The following is a 23,676-nucleotide window of genomic DNA, read 5'->3' as shown; positions in this document are numbered from 1 at the left end:
AAATGCTGCGGCATCGCCATCACCATCGATTGGCTCCGGCGCCCATCTCTCGTGCTGAAGCTGTGCCCTGCGGCTGGCAATTCGACCCTGCTCTGCCCGAATTACTGGCAGCGCTAGACGTTCAAACGAACTATTAAATCCACATCGCAATATATATATATATATATATATATATATATATATATATATATATATATATATATATATATATATATATATTTTACACATTATTACACATTAATATTACACATTAACACGTAACATTACACATTACACGTAAACATTAAAGTGAGTCTCTAGAAAAAGTAAGTTACCTTTTTTCTAGCTTTAGTCGAAAGTGCGGGTGATTTGGCAGCTAATCTCAATAGAAAGAAAAGAAAACAAATTTCAGCAGCAGTATAGACGTCGGTAGCTTACAGAAAACGAACAGATCGTGCTATGTATGTAGCTTCCTCAAGCGGAAGAACATGGAGGAATGAAGCTATGTATAGTTGTGCTTCATATCAGCCATAGTATTTCGTACCAATGATGTAAAACTTTTGAGTATCTTCATCAGCGTGTCATTTTTTTCTTTCAGCGTTGCACTCATTCCACTTCACTGCATGGAACAAAAATTATTTGGCGTAAACTAATTTTCAAACGTTTCTTTTCATGATTAGGTTAGTGTACCTTATACATATTTGTGGACATTGTATATCCTGAGTCACGACATTTACATGGATATAATTCGGTCGAATTCGCGAAGTGTAAAAAAAAAAATAAAGAATTGTTTAATACGAAGGCGGTCCTATATATGTGTAGCATCGAGCTCTCGCGGGAGTATTTAAAGTTTTCTTCAAATTTCCAGCCGGAGACAGCCCTACAGTCTATACATGTAGCCATTACAAGTTGCATCAATTGCATAATACTTTAGCTTTGGCATTTGCAAGGTCTATGCACTCTGTCAATCATCGCCACATGTCTGAAAGTGCATACATTTCAGGAAATTTTCGCATGTAATGTACACATTCCGATCAGAAATTCATAGTTAATACTATGCACAGCTTTCGAAAGTGACTTTCGAAAATGGGCTGATAACAGGTAGCTAAGAAACAGGCTAAAAATCTTCTAAATAAATTGCAGCTTCCATTAGCGCTCAAAAAAAAAAAAAAATAGTAGGTCGGAAGTTTACTTAATGTGTTTCACTTTTTTTTTTTTTTTTGACACATACGTACAGCACTGGACCAATGAACACAAGGATTTTGATTCGGAGCTGTTTAGCTTGGCTTCTCGGCACATATATGCCATGCAAAGCTTTGGTGGAATGAAAGCAAGAGGCTCTTCTGCATTCGAGAGATTATGGTCACCTAGAATGCAAAACGATCGAGGCACGCTGCAAACCCCATGGGCTGTATACTTTTGACGGAGACCAACTTTTCCTCAAAGCCTGCAGGGTGCACAGTCGTGAAATTCAACATTCAGTGTATACGTTTGTGTTATACATACACACAGCCACGAATGAGACTATTTTTTTAAAGGAACATATGTATATTTATCTTGCATCTTACCTGTACTCACCTATGGGGCTGAAACATGGAGGCTAACCAAAAGGGTTCTAGTTAAGTTGAGGACAACTCAGAGGGCTATGGAACGAAAAATGGTAGGGGTAACATTAAGGGATAGGAAGCGTGCAGAATAAGTCAGAGAAATAACTCAAGTTACCGACATTCTAGAGGAAATTAATAAGAAGAAATGGGCATGGGCAGGACATGTAGTGCGAAAAGAGGATAACCGATGATCGCTTACGGTAACAAACTGGATTCCAAGGGAAGGAAAGCGTAGCAGGGGGCGGCAGAAAGTTAGGTGGGTGGATGAGGTGAAGAAGTTCGCAGGGGTCAAGTGGATGCAGCTAGCACAGAACCGGGTTAATTGGAGAAATATGGGAGAGGCGCCTTCGCCCTGCAGTGGGTGTAGTCAGGCTGCTGATGATGATAATGATGATGATGTATATTTATTGCCACCCCCCCCCCCTTCCCCTATCTCTCTCACTCTATGCAATACAGATAATTGCCAACCCCGAATATTTTCTTTTAAGTCGTAAATATGCAAATTGACTTGACCTATTTATTCTAGTCGCGCCTATGCAAAAAGCATTTACCGTCAAGGGTGAAAAAATGTTTTCTCACGCGTTATGGGTTTTGAGAAAATAGACATAAACCTCAAAAGAGGCTGTTCCGAAAAAAAAAAAAAGAAGAAATGTCATTAAAGCCTTTCAGTCGTCTCACCTTTCTGTTCGACGCGACCAAGGAAAAGATATAAAAAATAAGCATCTTGAAGTCGCCGATACCCAAATTTTCAATAAGTTTAGAAGGGTTAAAAATGCGCCGTGAGTGGATGAGAATCGAACAATAGAATTTTTACAAAGGAACAAAAAATGAAAAAAAAAAAAAAAGCTGCGAATACATCTACCTTTCCACTCAAGGGCACGAAGAATGATCGATAAAAAATTTTAATATCGTGAAGTGCATAAATTGAGGTATTAACACAATTCGTGACTGACAATATATTTTCTGTAAGCTAAAGAAAAGCTTTACCGGAAGACTGCAAATTATCAATCGACGTTTTGTCAAAACCAATGCCACACCAGTTTATCATTGTCATGTCCTCACGGAGGATGAAAGAATTTGTGCCATATTTTTTGTCTGCTATGCAGTCGCATCTGACACTGAACTCGACATCTGGGTGGGTAGTAGCTCGGCATCATCAATAAGCAAATGCACAATAAAAAGAAATTCTGCGGCTTGCATAAGAACCTGGTGTTAATCTAAGGTCGAGTACTTTTCATGAACTATAAAATAGACTCCTTGCCAAAAAAATTAAAATCTGTAAAACGGACGATGTTCTTAACTATGGAACATATGTGCGAGTGAATGCAGCAGCCCATTTATAACAGATTGTATGACCGAAAGCAAGCAGTCGTCATTTTGGCCACTTTAAGACCATTGTCCTCATGTAGTTGGGTGTTTGAGGAAACACTTTCAAAAATCTAAAAAAAAAAAAAAAAAAATAAGTGGTTGAAATAGGGGGAAATTATTTGCAGAAGCAAATTGTCAAACTCGGCAGACAAAATTTATTGCAAAGCACTTCTAAATATACAGCTAATACACTAAAATTCTATCTTTTTTAATGAATGCAGTTCGTTTGTTATGACGATGGAGGGTATGAAGCTAGAGAAGATGATGCCATGTCACTTTTCGAAAAGACAAAAAAAAAAAGAACTAATTTTCTAAAGCCCATGCGACGCCAGGAATAATGCTAGCTTTTCTTCCCTACTGAGCTGAAACAGCGCATAACGGACGCAGGAAGCTTGGTGTATAGACGCGACGTCGGCTGAGGCCGCGCGCGTTACAGAGACTGGGGAGCCAGATTCAAGATGTACCAATAAAAAAACGCGTTGCAATTATGGCGAGCTTTCCTCGCAATAATAGCACGCGTGGAGAACGCGTGGAAAGTCATTACTTATAGGAAGGGGATGTTGAAAGCTCAAATCGTGTACTGCGAACAAACCTCAATTATCGTCAGACTCGAATTTCAAGCTCGTATGCGCACTGATCTATAATCATAAAAACAGTTTGAAGGTGCGAAAATGCCCAATTTCGCGCTCGCTCGCCTTCTTTTAGGGGACAGTTTAATCAGGTATATATGACGGAATTAATACCGAAGATGAAAGCTTAAAGGCCCGCTGTCCACCCTCCGGTCGAAAATATTTTCTTCCCCGGTGACTGTGAGACTTCGCCCCTAGAACGCAAGGCCGCAAGATGTTTTTGAAAAGAGTAACTAATAACGCAGTTACAGCCACCGCAATCACCCGATTCTGTCATGCTTCTCTCCTTCCGTTCCCTCGCAAAGGTTTTTCACTCTCCTGCCCGAGGTCGTCTAGCCTCCGCAAGACAAATTCCCCTTCCTCCTCCGCGTTTGGCGGGAGGTGGGGAGTGGTACTCCGAAAAAAAAAAAAAAAAAAAAAAAAAAAAGACGGTCGAGGGAGCGCGCGCCGCTGGATTCAGTCTAGCCGTGGCGAGGGAAAAGCGCGCAGCGAGCGGTAGACATCCATCCTTCTCCCGTCAGTCAGCGAGACGGACCAATGGACGTCGTTCGCGGTACGTACGTCATTACTGGGGCCCGTCGGGCCAGCGCAGGAAACGGGGAAGCTGGCTTCCCAAAGGAGAGCATGAGAGAGCTTTGAATTGTATTTTCGATGCTTTGCGGCACGCGTGTCACTGTAGCATTTTGCACTGACTATCTCCGGTATCGAAACACTGGGCTCCTTTGCTTAAAAGGGCCTTCCCTGGACAGTGGCCCTTTAAAGTCTAGTGCACATGTCAAAACAAAAACTAGATGACATCATAATTTCAGGTTCAAGGTTCCTCAGCCACGAAAGATACAACTGGCCGAAATTGGCTCGCTTTTGATAAGGGCGAGTTTTATAGGGAATGAGCAGCTTTATTGTGTATTAAACTCCATACGCCACATGCGTTATATGCATGGTATGATGTGTTATTCACATGAAAATATACCACTGCAGCGTTGTGATGGGGCACAGACATATGCATAGCTTAGATACACGTCGAAAGCCAAACTGGATAGTAAAGGTCTGGTGCAAGTTTCAGCGTGTAGTTTTCTTCCTTTTTATGTGTCTTATCATTTATTGTGGAATTGTCGGCGAGCAGGACAGAAAACACAGACGTCATTTTTCGCTACACGGAAATGTCTGTACAGCCATCTTATGGCGTGGCCAGAGAAAAACAGACGTCATTTTTCGCTAGACGGAAATGTCTGTACAGACATCTTATGACATGGCCAAAGAGCACCTTGCTGCGGCATGTGTAAACAGAACGATCGCTTAGGCCAGCGGGCGCGGCCGGCCTCAAGTTCTCTCGCGTGGGCGTCTGACGATTCATCTTCGCCCCTTCCGCCCTGTGCATGGTGGCGGGTTGAACGATGCTGTGTAATCCAGGGAAGAGCGCATACAGACGTTCGAATGATTGGTATTGTGTGTGTGCTATGAATGGTATACAGTCCGATATCAAACACGAAGGAGAGCGATAAGCTCCTGACATCATTTTGGACGAATTGGAAATCTTCAAACTGGTGTCGCGGAAGACTCTAGCTTTTTATCTTTTACTTTTCTGTGCAGAGAGGGTGCGTGACTTTTTTTTTTTTTTTTTCATTTATGCGCCACCACACTGCTTTTCACTGTCACCTTGTCTGGAGTTATGTGAGCAGGGGCCATGCTCGAGACCACGCAAACTTCAAAAACTTCGCGAAGGAGCCAGAAAGTTCGCCCACTGCAACTTGTCTTTAACTTCTCTGAAGCTATAGGTGGGCAGACACCATGCATGCTCGAGTAGCCACGGAGAGAGTCCGTGGGGCGGCCAGAAAGTGCATTGCAAGTTGTTATGAACACTTTGCCATTAATCTATGATGTTTCTGTAAACTCAAAATTTTGAAGAAAGAAGGAGGTAATGGGAAGAAAAGGTCCCATTCTGTGCATCTAATATAGTACACCTAATCTTCACTGTCTGGCATTATAACTGCTGGTTACCACCTGTTTCGTTTATATATATATATATATATATATATATATATATATATATATATATATATATATATATATAAACAGTCGTTTTGCAACGCACCACCGAAATAATATACCGAACTAGTGAAACGGTCGGACTGTGAGCAAGGAAATACGGTAGCTGCGTCCTCAGAGGATGCACGCCTCGGGTTCATCCTTCGGGGCGTGCGGGCGCCACAGGGCGCTCGTGAGAACGAACGCACCCGGCGCCCATGCACAGTGGCATCAGCGTAAACGAAGGAGCTTGGCGCCGAGAGCACGACTTTTCTTTTGCTAACTTTTTTTGTCGCCGCTTTTATCGCTTGACCCGCGTGTTTATCTCTTTGTTTTTATAGGACTTCCATTAGTCACCCCTGTATGATGCTACGAGTGCTGGGCGGCACTTTTGGCATATATCAAGTCACTTATTTAATCGCCTCATGCCTTCGCTATATGGAGGTTCGCGGCCTATAGTGTGAGGAGACTGACTCTCACTGCCCGTTTCTGCTCTGTATATGAATGCACTCGTTATGAACTCAGATATTTTAGCCGAGGATACAACTTCTAAGTAGACAGCGCACCCTTCGTATAGCTGAACTGAGGCTATATATAGGTACACAAGAAGGCATTCATGTACAGGTGAGGACATAATTAAACTAAGCACGCTTTTCCCTTCAAATTAAAATTGCGGCTCCTGCACTGGAGACAAGAAAACAAAATTTGTCCAAGTGAAAGGGCACTGGCGGCGTCTACCGCCGGTTCGCACATACCACGACTGCCAGTTTCAATTCTGCAGCGCGTGAAAAAGTTTAAAAGGAAATAGAGCCCTCCGATTGCTTTTGTCCGCACCGGTACATATATCGGGCTCGACTGGCACAAAATACATTATACGGAATGCTTTAGACATAAAGGGCGATTTAAGACCTTCATGAAAGATTGATCGGTACACATATGAAGCTCGGGCTTGTTCTCAGAGTCGCAAGCTTGGCCACACAACATGGAACACAGACGGGACTGTGTGGTGAATGAATGAATGAAAGAATGAATGAATGAAGCCTTTGAATGAAGGGATGGCTCTCGGCCGCTGTTTGGGTAATTAGGGAGTTATAGGAGGGATGGGAGTGTATCTTCTTCACGGTTCTTCAAGCTGTTTCTCGTTGGTTGCCGTGATGCCGATCTGCGCGCTGTGAGTCGACCTCTCTCACACTATACTCGAAGCAGGCCGCTCTCACTGCCATAGGTGGTGAACTAAAGACAACTCTATGTATAAGTATACCCTTCTTATTAAAAACTGAATCACAGACTTTTTCTTACATTGCTGACGTTTGCCCGAATAAAGAAGTTGTGTTCATCGGCCAAGAAAGTTGAATTTTAAAATCTTCCACTCAGTCATCCAATCTATACTTGTGGGGCCCTTATTGAAAATGACGCGTCGCCAGCCTTTCAAAATGAATGGCATGCAGCGCGTATCCTCTTCTCTGGGGAACACTCCAAAAATTAGCGTCAACGCATATACCTTCGTTTTTGGAAAGCTTGTCTTTGGTATATTAAAACGCGGAATCTTCTGCATGCAGGCCAACTTCTAATTTTCCGCAATGCTTGTTTAAAGCCATGCTATGCGCGTTAATTGCCTTGCGGTATACATCTGCTTCGCATTCGCGCCATGATGGGTTCGATCCCCAAAGCCGCCGGGGTATACCTTTCGGTTTTATGAAGGCTATTTTCCCGGTCTGGTGCTCGGCTCGTCCTGGGAACACTTTTTGGCAAAATAGACTTTGACTAACCTCATATGCATTCAACAAGGCACCATGCAAAAAGCAGTGACGTACACAATCAACTGCTTATCGATTGATCAGGCATATTCTTCCGGTAGTTGAGAGTCTGTATACAACGGTTTGACTACACATCAAGTATCAACGCTGGGGTTCATGCCATATCGATATAGCATACGTCTAATTCGCCTTTCCGAACAAGAGACAAAGCCGTGTCATTTTGCCACTGAAGCACAAAGACAAAGGGGATATAAAAAAAAAAAACACGTAAACAACTAGTCCGTTCCAAGCTAGAATATGCCTGCGAAGTTTGGGATCCTTATACAAAGCAGGATATTAATAAGTTAGAGCAAGTACAAAGATCAGCAGTACGCTTCAAATATAACCGCTTCCGCAGACATGATTCACCATCACAGTTGACAAGAATAAATGAAATCGAATCATTAGCATCTCGGAGAAGGCTAGCAAGAATAAAATTCCTCTTCAACATCTATTATCGCACGCTCCGTATGAATCCTTCGTTGTATTTTCAACCCTCATCGTCCAGAGTTACGAGGCGTCATCATCCTCATAAACTAACTCCTGTATTTGCCCGCACAAACCAATTCAAATATTCATTTTTCCCAAGGACTTTAACCGCGAGTGGAATGGTTTGCCTTCGCATGTGTTTGAAGGTTCAAATGTCCTCTCCGCAATTCAACAATTTTTGAAGCAATAACGTCTATTTTTTGTAAGATATCAAAATGTGTTCTTGTTCTTTCCTTCTGCTCTCTTCTTTCCACGAAAAAATGTACTGTACTTAGGTGTGTATAACGATGCTCGATTGTGCCCCATTCCTGCCAGGGCCTGTTTATGGCCTGCAGTATTGTATAAATAAATAAATAAATAAAAATAAATAAATAAATGAGGTCCACAAAGTGTCGCTCAGTTCGCTTATAGCTGAACAAAAAGCAGCCAATGACCTCATTATGGCTACTTGAAAAGCTTGGTTTATTTTTTCTTTTACCGAAACTTGCATACGCTGGTTCAAGACAAAAAAAAAAAAAAAATGAAAATCAGTAAGGAACTCAGGGTGAAATGGCGTTAACGACGTCTTGAAGTCACGAGGTAAGAAACCAACTCAATCATTAGTCAAACGGCTGCGAGTCACTGTTGGCTCCTTCATTTTATTTTTGCTTTAGATTAGTAGAGAGCCTATAGCACTTCCGGTAACCATGCACTATTTGCCGCTGTACTTCTCAAGAAACGAAGACCATACGCAGGAAAAAAGCCGTACAGTCTATAATTATCCACACCTTGCCCAACGCTACGAAGAACCTGATCGTGTTCGGAAGTGGCGGACAAAACGACGTCATTTGCCCCAGTAGTCATCACAGCGATATTATTCGCCGGCTAATGGCCTTTGAAAGCGCGGAAGGTATTGTTATCACGGGAGGTGGTGCCGCCTTGCAAGAGTTCGTTGATTGTCTGCTGCACGCGAAAAAAAAAAAAAAAAAGACGCGAATAAAGATAATGAAGAACCCAGAGAGATACGTTTACGCGGCAAGATGGTGTGCTTAATTTGCTAATCTCAGTTTAACGAGGTTATCGTTTTAGTTCGAACGTGACTGCACGCTTATACGCATAAAGTTATAAATGAGAACGTCGGCTTAAACAACTTATAGTAACAAGGTGTAGTTCTATATGAAATGATGTTGATGAGCTTTTACGAGGTAACCTGCCTTCGGATACCACTCAGATCCTTCTCAATATTGCGAAATTTGACCTCAAAACTTACTACGCGTTTCAGGTCAAAATGTTCCTCGAAACGGGGAAAAAAAAAAAAAAAATGCTTCGATATATACCAGTCAGTCATGCATTCTGGTCGCCGGTTCTATTTAGCTAACTTAGCCATTTTTTTATACTTTAATCACTTTCTCGCAGCCATGACGTGCACTATCCAAACAATGAATTTCTCCTTTACAGGCACACGCCATTTCTCCTAGAAAAACAGAGAACTTTAGAGTAAAACGCCGCGCAAGTTGCATGGGGGATGCTTGGTTACAGAGCGGGCTTTCCTCCCCCTCTTTCAAAATCGGAAGCCAGTTTCATATAAACAGGGGACTTCTGCACGATCGAAGTATCCCTCCCGGTATAGCCTGGGAACAGCGATCGAACTTTTTGGTTCAACTGCGTGATTTCAGCAGGGGGTGCACCGACTCGACATGTTTCCCCCATTGCGACAATCCTTTGCCGACGGTCGTTCTCATCTCGCCTGGCATTCAGACCAGCCCGTTTCTGAATCGAATTCGATTTTAACGGCCACTATAGGCGAGAATAAAAGTACTTGCGATCGAAGATCACGTCAGCTTCGTGTCCTGCAGCGTTTATGGAACGCGGCCAGTTCCCGAGACAAACCCATAGATTCCTGGATTCTTCCGCGTAGGCCGTTGTACACTATGACGCTAAAATATTTTAATATTTTTCAGAATAGGCATAAATAATTCTGCGAAGGCTAACTTAGGACCTCTTAGTGTTGATGACAGATGACATAGGAGCGACATGTAGATTGTTTCTTTAGCATTATATTATTAAGAACGCAAGAGCTTTTAGTGTACAGAGAGAGAGGCGGAAACAAGGCTGAAATTGTAGGAGTGTCATTTTCTCGGGCAGTGGATCACATAGAACTTCTTCGTTTGCGATGTCATCAAGTATAGGCTACCGACAGTGGCGGTCGCACAAACGTGGTTTCCGGGTAGAAGGAATAGCGGGTGTCCAACACGCAGCTAATGTGCGCATGCTTTCCTCATAACCTTTGCTTCTAATGGAGCTTTAGTACAGCGTATGCATGACTGCTTGCAGTATTTGTCGCATGAAGGCGGAAAGCAAGGCTCACGTGTACTGCGCGACGTCAGGGAATGACAAAGAACCCCAGGTGGAATAATTTCCGGAGTCCTCCATTACGGCGCCTCTCATAGCCTGAGTCGCTTTGGGACGTTGAACCCTGCAAACCAAACCAACCCAAACGAAAACAGACAGACCAGACCCGACAAGACTAGACTAGACTAGACCTGACTAGACACTCCTGACTAGTCCTGACTAGACCGACCCCCCCCCCCCCCCCCCCAGACCAAATCAGACCAAACCAGACCACACCAGACGAGACCAGTCCAGACCAAACCAAGCCAGGTCGAACCAAACTAAACTAAACCGAACCAAAACAAACCATGAACTTCAACGCATGTGTGGTCATAACGCATGGAAGGAGCGATGTAGAGTATTTGGGATAGTGGCGCCATCTAGTTTTCAGAAGAGGAATAACTTCTGTTACCGAACCGACGCTCTACGTTGACCTCAGAATCACCACTTGAAATAAAAAGTAGAGAAAATTTATCGCTCCCATATTCTGTCACATGAGGGACTGAGGCGAAAGCCCGGCGAATATTTTTGGAGTGAAACATACCTAAAAATGCTGTAATGATGAATTAGTTAAAATGCAGGCGAATATTTTTGGAGTGAAACATACCTAAAAATGCTGTAATGATGAATTAGTTAAAATGCAAGGTGTATCGTTTTTCCAAGCTCTAAAAAAATATCACGTGACTAAAGCATTCGTGCGCCACGATTGTGCTGCTCTCAATCGTGGTTCGAGTGAACGAAATTGTCAGCGGCCGTGACTCGACAGCCCAGTCCCAGCGGTAGGCTGATATATGTTGGCGATGGTTGCAGCATGGTTGCAGCGCAGCGCGGTGAGCTCGCTGCGACTTGCACCATCACGTGCGCCGACTATACCTGAGGGTGGCGAAGAAACCACCGCAGACATATCTGCCTGCCGCACTGCAACTTGGTCGTGGAGCCAAGGCCGCAGCTGATTTCGTTCACTGAAAAATATATAGATTGAGAGCAGCACAATCGTGGGGCACGAATGCGCCAGTCACTGATATTTTTTTTTGCACTTCGCGGGCTTTCTTAAGAGCTTGGAAAAACGATACGCGCGAGGCTTTCTTCATCGAAAATAAATCGAATAGGGGTTTTGGAAGATAATATCCAACTCTGCAAATCCATTTATTGTCTAAAGGTAATAGTTAGTTAATTAGAACTTATCTTAATTACTAATTCGTTAATTGCAAAAACAAATCTCCGTGGTGCGCTAGGTAGCTGGCAGCTGTATACAAGTGGTTTCACTGGTCCACCTCAAATGTTTCATTTTTTAACCCTTGGCTAAAATTAGCTTGGACACCCGGTATATCATATATTCTTTGTCATGGAGTAATGAAAACACTGGCATGTGCATTCAACACTTGCGCTTTCTTCCTGCATTCTCTTTCTCCGCTTCTTTCGATACCGCATGCATCTTTCAGCACGCTTTCCTGCTCTTATTGCTACCCTCCACGCAGCCATGATTATATCTCGATGCGCCATCTGTTGACAATGCTGAAAAATGAAAGTATTGAGCGGCGGTAGGGCAGGCGGCAAAAATAGTTTCAGGACAATAAATATAATGATGTGACTAGGCTATAAAGAACGAGTGAGCAATGAACTTAGTACCATGTAGAGATAAAAATAAAGAAGGGTTGCTCTGTTGTGCTGTGCATGCACAGCACAACAGAGCAAAACGAAAAGTAGAGGGGTGAGCAGTGACTGTTTTATACCCAAAAGTGACTAAATATGTACTCAGGTCAACCTTCCGCGGATAGCTAAACTTACAATGCCAGATGCACCACTTAACTGCGCAGGACAATAGTTCATCCAGAAATTTTGTGATTAATGCTCTGGAATGGTATACCACTGCAGAATTATTGACGATATTTTTACATCAAGATAATATCGACACTAAGCAGCAAAGAAATAAATAATAATAATAATTGATTCAGTGGAAGGGAAAGGCACTGTACCTGTCACACTTGTCTCTGTGGACACCCGAGCCACGCCTTAAGGGAAGGGAGGAAGGTGGGAGTGAAAGTGGATAGAAAGAAAGAGGAGCCGTAGTGGAGGGCTGCGTAGTAATATCGACCACCTGGGCACAGGACCAACATGGGGCCGATGTTTCGTGCTGTCATGGCACGTGGGCCGCATCCCCTGCGTCTCCCCGCTTATAAGCGGAATTTCTCAATGCGCTTGTGCAAGGTTCGACTGTTGGACGCGCGGCATTTTCCCCCCTGTATCTTATTATTTATTGCGGGATTGTTCGCGAGTTTTACAGAAACCCAGATCTTGTATGATGATGTTTACCCCGCTGGGATGTTGCAGTGGTACGACGCCCGACTACTGTGCCGGATTACCCGGGTTCTAACCCGACCGCGGCAAGCTGCGTTTCGATGGAGGCGAAACGAAGAGGCGTGCGTGTGCTGTGCGATGTCAGCGCACGTTAAAGATCCCTAGGGGGTCGAAATTACTCCGTAGCCCTCCACTACGGCTCCCCTTTCTCTCTTTCCACTTTCACTCCCACCTTCCTCCCTTCCCCTACGGCGCGGTTCAGGTGTCCACAGCTACAAGTGTGACAGATACTGCGACAGATACTGCACATCATAAGTGGTCCTCCGAAAAAAAAAAAAAAAAAAGAAGCTGGATCAACCTGCCTTACTTCCGGGGCGCAATTATGGGTTACTCTTGGAGGGGCAATGACGGGGTCTGCTGAAGAATGTACTTTTTGGACTTCGGTCTAAAGATTAGGATTCAGCGCCTCCCACTACTTCATTAATCCGCCCAGCCTTCAACTATATCAGGCTAATTACACAAAAGCTCCTTAGATCTCAGGTTGGCCTTTGAGATGGATCACTCTCCAGCACTCAGTATATTGAGTACACGTACGTGGCTTGAAAGATCACTGCGGGGCGCATTTCGCTCAAGGCGGTGTATAGATCGATATCTATTAATATATAATATAAAAATTTCGCACTGTTGAAAAAAACGAATAATCTAAGATACAGAGCCTTGGGAGGACGCAAAATGCACTAAATAATTCATTCATTCACCCCTCCGCCGACGTTGTTTTCCCCATCTCAAAAAAAAAAAAAAAAAAAAAAAAAGAAAAAAAAAAAAAAAAGAAAGCACGGATCTTGAGGAGAACACTGACATTAAATGCACAAAGCTAAATGCTACGGACCGAACTGCACATTTATTATGACGACTTCCGTTATAAAACCAGTTGCGCCTCCCCTGCGTGGCCTTTATTGGCCGCCGATTCTTGCCACCCACGACGCTTCGATCCTATCGCAATCCGAAACCGGCAAGCCTCTGAATAAGACAGGGGAAACCCCGTGCAATGTTTGTTGGCGGCTGTATACTTGCTCGTGTAAGGTTCCCTTTTTTTGCCGTAGAGATTCCGCAAAAATACTGCTTACAAAATGTACTCACTCAGACACACTGATATGCATTTCGGGACTGTAACCTTACCAACAACCTACTCAGGATTTACATAATCTGCGTTAGCTGCACTTATGCATCGCGGTCGCAAAAAATTATACTTCTTTCAAATGCTTTGTCCTATGAATTGTATAATAATGTTAAGAATATTAGCTTTTGCCCTCATCCACGGTTTTTCTTAAAAAATCAATAATTATCGCTGAAAATTTGATATGTATTATGCCTAGATATATATGTTTATGCATATATGTTATGCATATATGTTCGAGCCTCAAGAGTCTTAATATTATAAACCATCCTCAACTACATTCATCCTTAATACAATATACTAAATGTTTATCGAGACAGTGGCGACGTCTCATAATCGCTGGAGGTGGCTGATTATGGCTGTTTCTATACCTCCAAAATACATTAAATTAATAATGACAGCTCAGGAGATCTTTTTATTGTTTTATTTATTTGTACATACTACGTCCCCTACAGGGGCTATCGCAGGAGTGGACATATACGAAATAACGTGGGTACAAAAAGACATAGCAGCCCAAAATGTGAACACCAAAGTTGAGAACATACAAAAAGCAACATTAGTTGGGTGCTTGGGAACAGCAAATAAACGGATTATGAATTAGATATGGCATATATTAATGTATTCCCGACATCGGCGAATTGTTTATGCAGTTATGCAAGAACACCTTTTCTCTGATCATGCACTATTGGCTAGAGAAATTAAGTTGCCGAAGGTGGCTTTGGTACTAAAATGAGCTCTTTTCGGATAATGTTTGGTGCTATACGCCCTGTAAGTTTTCATCCCATACCGATTATTGATTTTGTCAGTTCTAAACAAGCTCGGCTGCGCCGAATAACCTATACACGTAAAAATAGCCGTCACATAGCGACCACATCGTGGGAGATGAAACAGAACTTGAGTTCGTATGTATAAGAGTTAATAGGCCCGACAAAAAAAAAAAAAAAAAAAAAAAAAAAAAAAAAAAAGGACGCGGGACAGAATATGGTGCAACTACAACACTTGCTGACGTCTATGAATAGGTGGCGAATGGTGTCACTGCATGGAGGAAAATATGGCAAGACAGCAGCAAACTACTGTGTATGGATAATCCCTCTATTAAAGAAATCGGCTCGAAAAAAAGAACGTGAATGCGGACAGAGCTATAGATGTGACTCGTGAGTGGCCCACACATCACCTCTGCCCTACCTGTTCTAAATTGTCAAAATCGCAGATGGCCATGCGTATGCTCATCTTATAGGCATGTCGGGAGCGAGGCATCAGTGGAAAGGAAATGTTGCCTGAAAGTGTCGGCATTCCCGTGCGCAGAACTAAGGGTGCAAGAAATACCTGTGAAAACTTGGCAAACCAACTGCTAATAAACATTAAGCTGAATTTAAAGTTATTAGCATATTTCAACGTTATTTCGCCAATCAACAAAATTAGCATGCTCTAATAGCTTATTCTGCACCCAAGTATTAATCTGCATAAGGCTCAAACAGAATGAAAGAAATTACCGTAACAGGAATTGAATATTTTTTGTTACTGTCCAGTTAGTTGCTTTGCCGCGGTAGTATTTGGCCAGTGGAATCAGGGAATCAGTTACATTTTTGACCAAGTATAACTGCAATCGATTACTTTTGTGTAACGTCTATAAAGACTGACAACGCTTATACAGGGTGTACGAGCTAAATTGAGTCAAGGGGTAAAAAATAAAACATTTGAGATAGGCCAGGGAAACCAGTTGCATAGATCTATATGCAAATCCGCGTGGGAACCACAGGTAATTTATTGTTTTACAATTAATTAATTAGTAATTAAAATATTTTTTTAAATGCTTTATTGACCTTAGAAAAAAAAGTGATTTACAAAGTTGTAGACCACCTTCAGAAATCCATATTCCATTTATTTCCGATAAGAAATCCTAACTTGTGCCTTTTTTCCGAGCTGCAAAGAAAGCCCGCGAAATACGAAAGCTATCACGTGACTATATATATAGCGCATTCGCGCGTAGCAATTGTGGTGCTCCGAAGCGTGCATGGTTTGAGTGAACGAAATTATCTGAGGCCTTGACTAGACGACCCAGTTCGGTAGGCTGATATGTTGGCGATGGTTGCAGCGAGCACTGCTACTTGCAGCGTCACATATATGCGCCGACTGGCTGACGCAGATGAAGAAACCAACGCAAACAATCGGCCTTCCGTTCCAACGGGGCCGTGGAGCCAACCGCACCTAATTTCGTTCATTCAAACCACGGTTGACCGCAGCACAATTGTGACGCGCGGATGTGCCAGTTACGTAATTTTTTTTTTTTGTATTAATTTCGCGGGCTTTCTTTGGAATTCGGGAAAAAAAGCTACAGATGAGGCTTTCTTTACCGCAAACAAACGTAATGGGGGTTTCCGAAGGTCCTCTCCAACTTTACAACTCACATTTATTTTCTAAAGTCAATATCTAGTAATTTAGAAAAATAATTTTAATTACTAAATAATTAAAGGCAAAACAAAAAATTCTATGGTACGCAAGACGGTAGGTAGATCTATGCAACTTGTTCCCGGCCCTGTGCCTACCTGAAATGTTCAATTTTTAACCCGTGGCTAAAATAGCTTGGACACCCTGTATAACCCTCCTGCAGTCGTATACGCCATGTTTGCGAAAATATAAATGAGCCGACAGCTCGAGTCACGATTTTTTTTTTTTTTTTTCCCTTTTCGCAGGAGCTTATAGCTATACAACGGATGACGCGGGAAAAAAGGAAGGCACACGGGTTCCCTAATAATAGCCAGCCTGCGACGGGCAATGAGAAAATATAATTTTGTACTGTATACAAAGAAGGTCAGGTTGCAAGCCCAAAAACACGGACTAGTAAGCAGAGGGTGCTCTGAAAGCTATTTTACGTAGCTTCGTTACACAACAAAGCATGCTATTCCCCATCGTTTGCACACTGCCGGAATATAAATCAGTTCAGGCATGCACACCTTAACACAATCCATATCCAGGGGTTACTTGAACAAAACGCGTCACCAAGAAAGCATAAATGGGTCGACTGCGCAAGCATCTGCGTGCGCGGTTCTTAAATGGATATTTTTCCATCGAACGAGTCAGTCCAGTTGAATGTCGCAAGTATAAGGGCTCGCACTTACCTTTTTCCTCGACTGACCACCCGTGAGCTGAATCTCCTTCGACTGTATTTTCGTCAGGACTCCTTCCCTGTCTGAAAAAAGAAAGAAAAAAAGATGACCGAGACAAAGAAGGTAAATAAACAGAAAAGCAAGGCCCGTCGACAAGAGTGCAAAGGCGATCCGGCGCATGCGCAGACGAGCGAAGCAACAAAACATTAACAAACACGGCAGCTGCAGGGACTGCGTGTCCAGTTCTGCAGGTCTTCGGTGCTTTGGCGCCCTCCACCTCGGGCGGCCTGCATGTGTGTGTACTCGAGCGGCCGGTAATTACAACGGCAGCGAAAGCTCACCGGGGGTGCACTGCACAGCTTGAGCGTTCACAAGCGCGGCGGGAGCGAAAGTCAATGAATGGCCGAGAGAACTCGAGCGGGTGGACTGGAATCTGCCGCGGAGGGTGATGTATGGACTGGCTTCAAGAGGAACCGATACCGCCTGGAAAGTGGCGCTGACAGTTTTTGACCGGCCAGCCATTGCACGTCGGCTCAGTTGAGCCATATGAAGAGGTCATTCTGTAGTCTGCTGGCACGTATTCAATGCACATAACGAGCGGCCTTAGACGGAACGGTTCGAAAAGACACGTATATAGACACGCACCTGCCTGTGATTGCATTTTGCTATTTATGAGTGACTGAAAGCGCGAGCGCACGCACGAGCGTGCACGCAGCACGCACGCACGCACGCACGCACACACACACACACACACACACACACACACACACACACACACACACACACACACACACACACACACACACACACACACACACACACACACACACACACACACACACACACACACACACACACACACACACACACACACGTGCACGCGCGCGCACGCACACACACACACGTAAACACATGCACGCGCGTACGAGATATCCACCGGATGTTTTTTCTCTAGACAGTCGAAACTTTTGAGACAAAAGTAACTGGGTTTAGATTTATATTAGACCTGGCTATACTGAGCGCAACGGAGGACGCAAGGTAAGAGACAAAATGCTTAAATTGGTTCCTTTATTAGCTTTTTAAATTTGTATTTTAAGGGGCATATTGTATTTGCGGAAGGGTAGTTCGTCCTCCAAATAGTATAGCCGCGAAAACAAATTTTACTAAAATAATTATACTGCGTATTACAAAGGCCCACAAATGTCACCCTGAGCAGTTTCACACATAGCGCCTGTGACGCAGATTCCTCCTCCAAGAGGTTTGTTCCGACAACTGTTATTCCCTGAGGTGAATTTTGCTTCCGCTGCCTCATTGATAGCCGTCGCGTCGGTATCCCATTCTGCGCAGTCATAGCGCTTGTAGTCCGACCTCAAAGCGCGCACTGGCACCCTTCAAAAGAAAAATTAAAGGTTACTTAACGTAATTAGTTGATTGGGAAACTAATTAAAGCACTTTGCTTCGTACCTAGTGTCCGCCGTAGCCCACAATATAGCCTGAGGGCTAAAATAAATCTGAACCTAGTTAGCTTTGCGATAAAATTTTCGACGGTCTAAAGAAAAAACACCGGATATACACACCACCCACGGCACGAAAATGGAGCGAACGGAGAGGTTAATCAGGGTAACTATAACGCACTGTATTGTGTGCATACATGCAGGATGCCTTTCATTTGGTGCGCAAATTGCTTTTTGATTTCAGAACAAGATGCACACTGCAGCAGATAAATGCAGTCTATATTTCAGTAAATTTCACTGAAGACTGCAACATATCAGTCGTCACCAGACGAGTTTTGCGTATGGAAATCCTGGTTCATACCGTATTCAGCATCCATACACTCGGAAGTCTTTCGCTTTTCTGTCAGCACTTCGCCAATCCTATCTGGCACGTACTTTAAGAGTTATTTTATTTCTGGTAGCTCGATGAAAGATTACGGGTCTTGATGGGAGGAGCCTGTTTGGGAATGTCAACACGTATCGCGCTTTTCTGCTTTTGTTGCAAGACACTGGCGAGCGACGAGGCGAGTATACATGGGCCAAGCCTCTCTGGCGTCCGGTCTTCTTTCTGATTCCTCTCTTATCGGGCGGCCCTGTCTGAATGCACCTAGCCAAGCAGTCGACGCGGCTTGCATGACGGCGTCGCACGCAAAGAGAATTTATATACGTGCACTTTCGTCTGACCACGTGGTCAGGTCTGTTCTTCGCTTCACTGTTCAGTATCCGATGCGGGGGCCCACACTCGAGGTTTCTTCCCTTTATCTTGTCATGGCACACAGCGCGTCGACGTACCAGTATCTCCTTTCAAAACCACTTGATCCGGGCTTTTTAAAAGGACAGTCTACAGACTTTTCTGACTATTTGTTTCTGGCGTCATTTGAAACATCCTTTCCCATATTAACGAATATCCCGCTGTGGCGCCGAGAACTACACCAGAACATTTTAATATTTAAATTTCCCATGTGTATATATATGGTCTTGTTTTCTCAGTATGTATAGGCAGCGTCCGCGAACCATGACGTCGAGGACAGGATTAATCGTGCTCACTGAAGTGCAGAGAGCGAAGATAGAAAGCAGGACAATAAAGATGATCCATAAATTTCATCACAACTGTAATTGGAGCGACTCTGGTAAGCTTGATGAAATGAACTGAATAAGTAAACTAAGCAAAGCCTGATATCTATCGTTTATACCAAAAACCAGTTTTCTTTTTTTTTTCTTTTCTTTTCTTTTTTTTTTTTTTTCTTTAGCAGTGCTACCATTGGGACGTTGATCCGCGGAAGAGCGGCGCCGTCGATTAGGTTATTTATTTTCTTAAACATCTTAAAAGGCCACGAAACAAGATTTGAACAATACAAATAATTGTCACTTATTTATAGAGAGTTAAACAGGCTACCTTAAGTTGACATGATCAAAAATATCTAAGGAAAATAAAACCGCGGCAGGTCCAGGACTACCTGAATGGTGTATATGAAACGCAGTACATTCACTTCAGACGCCCAATGCATCTATCTATACATAATGCTAATCGCAACAACGGGGCACAGCATGGCGCTATACAATCCGCTCCGGTTGCACTTTATTGGTCTTCATTGACCAATTTAAAATATTTTCTAGCCGATGAGTTCTCGTTGTATGTCATGCTCCGAGATCTGCCAATTTATGCCAATATTTTAAATTATATTCTTCTCAAACCGTAGACTGTCCTATTCACAGCATGCGGGAATGCACCCACTATACTTCCAGCACTCCGTCAAAATGCACAGTTGGTATATATATTATATATTTGGCGCATCAACAACATGGAGCACATCAACCTTGGACGAAGTGGAGCCATAGTTTCGACAAAGTTGAGCTTGCTTCGGCCACGCGTGGTGTAGTAACATGGAGATAAATAAAAAATAATTGGTACGCAGTCGCGTAACTAGCTAATATTAGCGTCGTTGGTTGCTGTTAACGCAGCATTACGTTTAGCAGCGCTCGCAGACACGTGGTCTGCTGACAGTACAAAGGTGCTGCGGAAAACCTGTAAACATTACTCAGCACAAAAATCAAAAAGAAGAAAAAGGCGAAAGACAGCCAGGATGATGTATGCGGCAAACAACGGCGCGTAAACCATCGATAGGTCGTGCGAACAAGCAAAAAAGAAGGAGAAAAGAATTAACCATGCGACGTGTCGACGCCCATGCATGTACAGACATCGGGCACATTTCCGTGGCTTGTCGCACTGTCCGTCGTGCTCCATTAATTGCGGCGGCACAAGTCCCCTGACGTGCGCTCGCCACGCTCCCGTGACGCTAACGGCAGTTTAATAGTCTTTTGGGGCGCACATTAAATGGCCTTGCGAAGACGTGCGTCGAACGTTTCCCGACGTTGGCTGCGAGTACAAACGTATATACGCGCTTTTGTCGTACATCCTCCTTTCCTTTTTTTTTTTTTTTTTTTTTTTTTGTTCCTTTCTTCGGTCGCGTATACGCCGAAGTATACGCCCACACACCTTCGCGGCGCACGCGCTCAACGCCGAGTGTTGACGCGAGCGTAGCTGCATACTGATACGGGTGGCGCTTGCAACTCATCGACGAAGCCTGTGCACGTGTTTTTGGGCTTCGCGTATACATGACGCACTTGCACGCTTGTGCAAAACATTCTTGCCACGATGTCGACGCTTCGTAAGGTGCAAGCGAAGCCCACCACTTAAACAAATGAGGCACTGAAAGCGGGGACATTTTTGCATGATTTTGGAAAGTACGTGAGGGGGGGGGGGGGAATAAAAATAAAAACAACAACAAAATCGTGTCACTCGTTCCCTGTTCAACGCACCGGGGCAGCGAGTGTAAAGTAGTACGTGCGTATCGCACGTGTCTTTGCATGTAATATATAATGCCAGTCTTTATATATAGTGTTTTAATATATATGCTTAATATATATAGATAGATGTATTTATTGAAAGGAAAAGGCAGAGAGGTTGGCCCGAATAATTCAAATCTGGCCTGCTACTCTGCACTGGGGAAGGGGAAGGAGAGAAGAAAGAAGGTCATGATGGGTGACGATGTGGGAGAAGGCATATGAAATATATATGTTTCACGCATTGCATGCAGCCTAAAATACAGCGGCGATATATGATACGCGTTCTTTGGTACTGTGAAAATATATATATTAATCCACGCCGTTAAAGGAGGATGTGTCGAGCCCAACGTTTTTCTCTTTGCTTTTTTTTTTTTGTATGAGTTTTTTGTATGACAATAAGGCACTTGGAGTCTATTTATATTTGAAGGATATAAATAGACTCCACTGCATGCTATATGCTTAAAACAATATGACTGCATGTTTTTCATTTCGCTCGCTTGCGACTCGCGGAGGTCGTGCGACCGTTTTGGGGGAAAAGCGACTGTCGCAAATGGTCGCATTGGTCGAAAAGCAACAGTCGCGGGCCGTTCGACCACTGCTCGATTTTCCAGTTTTGCGACTGCTGCATGTTCGCAAATCCGTAATCAATCATCGGCTCAACTGAAGTGAGCTTAAGGTAACTCAATGTGGGGAACAGTCAAGATAGACAAGATGTGGAAAGCGACCCGCAGGTTGCATTTGCGGAAGTGTGAACATCGGTCGCGTTGCGCGGCTCACTGGTCGCGTGCGACAGCCGGTCGCTCACCCTTGCGATTCGCAAGTGTAACTATAGCAGTACATTGGAAGCATTACGTCTGTCCTACAAATTTGGCTTGGTCCTGTTATAGCCACAGTATCTGTATTTTTTCCCAAAGAAATGTACTGGAGTTTAAAACTGCATTTTCAAACTTCCGAACAAACCTAATTAAAAGCATGGGCCCCATCGAAAACATTGATTGCTGAAAAGTGTGTCATATATAGTACTTCATAACAGTCGGCCCCCTCGCTATCTTACGTTCAAAACGTTTGTGTTCTACAACGGCAATCCGGCTTTCGGCCGTCCATTGGTCAGGAAGTTCACAGCCGGTTTACCACTGCCGACAAGGAAAGCATGCAGTCACCCAATAAGCAGCGTTCTGCCATCGCGGCCAATAGTATTTCCCCCACTTCTAAGAGGTTATGCGAGCCTCTGCTCCACTTGAATGTACACCCCGGCCATGCCTCTATACGGTAGAATGTCCCGTAATTAATCCTGACCCTGTTACGTACCCACTATGGCGTGCTCTTAAACAACGCCACGTCCACTACTTTCACGGCAAAGGTTTTACCTCACCTGCTTGCCCAATTAATCGTTTGTGGCACCCACGAGGCGTTAAACCTATCACCCTGCTTGAGCAGACGTCAGTCCATATACAAAGGCCGTTGCATGATAAAATCTAGATTAGTTCAGTGATTGCAATCGCCAATGAGAATAATGGTTATCTGGGTTGCTTCTGCTGCTGCCACACAGATAGTTTATGATGCAGCGTCCAAAAAATGAAACAACCAAAAAGAAAGCTCTTCACGATATTACCTTGCAGTCTGAAGGGCGTAGTCGTCGTGTACAAACACTTGGTACGCCGGACTCGCGCAGGCCAGTTTTTCGGCGCCCTCAAAGCGTGAAACGTATACGCGTATAGGTTTCCACCGCGTTTAAAATTATGAGCGCGTTCCGGTGAGCTCGCCAACAGCGTTTTCCTTAGCAAAAAAGTGGTACAGTGTGGCAGGTATACGAGAGCGAGGAACACACGCAGCCTGCATGTGCGCACAAAATAAAGCTCTGAAAAAAAAAAAAAAGGAAAAACAAAAAGAAAACGGTAACGCGCATTAAAGTTTTATGGCCGCATGTGTAATCAGCCCTCGTACACCGCAACCACTTTCGCTGTTTTTGTTTTTGAAACAACAATAACACGGACGGTGCCATGCAGGTAATTAAAATTAGCACATGACGGCATAAATTCTGCGCGCAACCCTTTCCGAATAATTAACGAAGCAAACATGGGGCGTTTTTCAGGCCCAGCCTAAATACGGGTGGTGACATGAAGGAGGTGTATATCGGTAATCACAGATTTCAGGACTATATGCAAATTCACAAATAAACACACAATAATCATCATTCGCGGTTCTGGACTGCATCAATATGCATAAATTAATCGCCGGAGATTTGCATAGATGTTATGTATATATAGACTATATATCGTCGGTACATCAACCGCTATACCAGAGTGAAGTTTTCGTTGTGCGTATATATGTATGCGTTGACGCACAGTCCATCGAGGAGAAATAAAATCAGCGCTGGATGAAATATGCGCAGCGCATATTCATGGTGAAACTTATCTATCATCCTCCCTTTTATACAGTCACGAATCCCAGTCGTGGAACCTACCTGTTCTTACAAGTATGAAAACGGTGT

At 43.7% G+C, this 23,676-nt stretch overlaps 1 long non-coding RNA gene across 1 annotated transcript in view; it reads right to left on the bottom strand.

Annotated features, from left to right (window-relative positions):
- Nucleotides 1–23,676, bottom strand: part of LOC146186466 (uncharacterized) — a 483,156-nt gene that overhangs the window by 277,179 nt on the left and 182,301 nt on the right. Inside the window, exon 2 of the long non-coding RNA XR_014707857.1 lies at nt 16,858–16,928. This is a non-coding gene — a long non-coding RNA (uncharacterized LOC146186466). The remainder of the gene's footprint in view (nt 1–16,857; nt 16,929–23,676) is intronic.

This window comes from Amblyomma maculatum, chromosome 6 (genome assembly GCF_055883805.1).
Source record: "Amblyomma maculatum isolate TAMU_Amacu chromosome 6, ASM5588380v1, whole genome shotgun sequence".
NCBI classification, from domain to species: Eukaryota; Metazoa; Arthropoda; class Arachnida; order Ixodida; family Ixodidae; genus Amblyomma; species Amblyomma maculatum.
Note: the sequence above shows the minus strand (reverse complement) of the source record. Positions and strands in the feature narration are given on the sequence as shown.